Genomic DNA, 3,440 nt, shown 5'->3' on the forward strand with positions numbered 1-3,440 from the left:
TTATCACGATATTACGAATTATTAAAGTTTTATCACGATATTACGAATTATGAAACTTTTATCACGATATTACGAATTATTAAAGTTTTATCACGATATTACGAATCATGAAAGTTTTATCACGATATTACGAATTATTAAAGTTTTATCACGATATTACGAATTATTAAAGTTTTATCACGATATTACGAATTATTAAAGTTTTATCACGATATTACGAATTATTAAAGTTTTATCACGATATTACGAATTACGAAAGTTTTATCACGATATTACGAATTATTAAAGTTTTATCACGATATTACGAATTATTAAAGTTTTGTCACAATATTACGAATTATTAAAGTTTTATCACGATATTACGAATTACTAAAGTTTTATCACAATATTACGAATTACTAAAGTTTTATCACAATATCACGAATTATTAAAGTTTTATCACGATATTACGAATTATTAAAGTTTTATCACAATATTACGAATTATGAAAGTTTTATCACGATATTACGAATTACTAAAGTTTTATCACGATTTTACGAATTATTAAAGTTTTATCACGATATTACGAATTATTAAAGTTTTATCACGATATTACGAATTATGAAACTTTTATCACGATATTACGAATTATTAAAGTTTTATCACGATATTACGAATTATTAAAGTTTTATCACGATATTACGAATTATTAAAGTTTTATCACGATATTACGAATTACTAAAGTTTTATCACGATATTACGAATTATTAAAGTTTTATCATGATATCACGAATTATTAAAGTTTTATCACGATATTACGAATCATGAAAGTTTTATCACGATATTACGAATTATTAAAGTTTTATCACGATATTACGAATTATTAAAGTTTTATCAACATAATACGAATTATTAAAGTTTTATCACGATATTACGAATTATGAAAGTTTCATCAGGATATTACGAATTATTAATGTTTTATCACAATATTACGAATTATTAAAGTTTTATCACGATATTACGAATTACTAAAGTTTTATCACGATATTACGAATTATGAAAGTTTTATCACGATATTACGAATTATTAAAGTTTTATCACAATATTACGAATTATTAAAGTTTTATCACGATATTACGAATTACTAAAGTTTTATCAGGATATTACGAATTATGAAAGTTTTATCACGATATTACGAATCATGAAAGTTTTATCACGATATTACGAATTATTAAAGTTTTATCACGATATTACGAATTATTAAAGTTTTATCACGATATTACGAATTATTAAAGTTTTATCACGATATTACGAATTATTAAAGTTTTATCACAATATTACGAATTATTAAAGTTTTATCACGATATTACGAATTATTAAAGTTTTATCACGATATTACGAATTATTAAAGTTTTATCACAATATTACGAATTATGAAACTTTTATCACGATATTACGAATTATTAAAGTTTTATCACGATATTACGAATTATTAAAGTTTTATCACGATATTACGAATTATTAAAGTTTTATCACGATATTACGAATTACTAAAGTTTTATCACGATATTACGAATTATTAAAGTTTTATCACGATATTACGAATTATTAAAGTTTTATTACGATATTACGAATTACTAAAGTTTTATCACAATATTACGAATTATTAAAGTTTTATCACGATATTACGAATTATTAAAGTTTTATCACAATATTACGAATTATTAAAGTTTTATCACGATATTACGAATTACTAAAGTTTTATCACGATATTACGAATTATTAAAGTTTTATCACGATATTACGAATTATGAAACTTTTATCACGATATTACGAATTATTAAAGTTTTATCACGATATTACGAATCATGAAAGTTTTATCACGATATTACGAATTATTAAAGTTTTATCACGATATTACGAATTATTAAAGTTTTATCACGATATTACGAATTATTAAAGTTTTATCACGATATTACGAATTATTAAAGTTTTATCACGATATTACGAATTACGAAAGTTTTATCACGATATTACGAATTATTAAAGTTTTATCACGATATTACGAATTATTAAAGTTTTGTCACAATATTACGAATTATTAAAGTTTTATCACGATATTACGAATTACTAAAGTTTTATCACAATATTACGAATTACTAAAGTTTTATCACAATATCACGAATTATTAAAGTTTTATCACGATATTACGAATTATTAAAGTTTTATCACAATATTACGAATTATGAAAGTTTTATCACGATATTACGAATTACTAAAGTTTTATCACGATTTTACGAATTATTAAAGTTTTATCACGATATTACGAATTATTAAAGTTTTATCACGATATTACGAATTATGAAACTTTTATCACGATATTACGAATTATTAAAGTTTTATCACGATATTACGAATTATTAAAGTTTTATCACGATATTACGAATTATTAAAGTTTTATCACGATATTACGAATTACTAAAGTTTTATCACGATATTACGAATTATTAAAGTTTTATCACGATATTACGAATTATTAAAGTTTTATTACGATATTACGAATTACTAAAGTTTTATCACAATATTACGAATTATTAAAGTTTTATCACGATATTACGAATTATTAAAGTTTTATCACAATATTACGAATTATTAAAGTTTTATCACGATATTACGAATTACTAAAGTTTTATCAGGATATTACGAATTATGAAAGTTTTATCACGATATTACGAATTATGAAACTTTTATCACGATATTACGAATTATTAAAGTTTTATCACGATATTACGAATCATGAAAGTTTTATCACGATATTACGAATTATTAAAGTTTTATCACGATATTACGAATTATTAAAGTTTTATCACGATATTACGAATTATTAAAGTTTTATCACGATATTACGAATTATTAAAGTTTTATCACGATATTACGAATTACGAAAGTTTTATCACGATATTACGAATTATTAAAGTTTTATCACGATATTACGAATTATTAAAGTTGTAAAACATAAGATAAAAAATATTTCATGGATATTTAATAAAAAATATTAAAAGGATATTTAAATATTTTTAGACACAGCAAAGTTTCACGGTTTTTAAACACAGCAAAGTTTCACGGTTTTTAAAAAATATCTTAATATTTTTTCATTTAATGTAAGAGTAAAACCGTCAAATCACGATATTACGAATTATTCATGTTTTCAAATATTTTTTTAAATATTTAAATATTTTCAAAAATTTTTAAAAATATTTTATTTCAAGTTTTACGCTTTACACACGACAATTTTCAGTTTTCTTTTATATTATATTTTGTTGTGTTAAGACAATAATAAACTTTCTAAAAATTGTTTCTTTTTTCTGTTAAATAAATAGTTCTATATATATATAAAAAATGTATATTTTTATCGTTTACTTTATTTAATCAAGTACTTACTTCCAATTCGTTCAATATAA

This window comes from Euprymna scolopes, chromosome 15 (assembly GCF_053919585.1).
Source record: "Euprymna scolopes isolate OS-2025 chromosome 15, ASM5391958v1, whole genome shotgun sequence".
NCBI classification, from domain to species: domain Eukaryota; kingdom Metazoa; phylum Mollusca; class Cephalopoda; order Sepiida; family Sepiolidae; genus Euprymna; species Euprymna scolopes.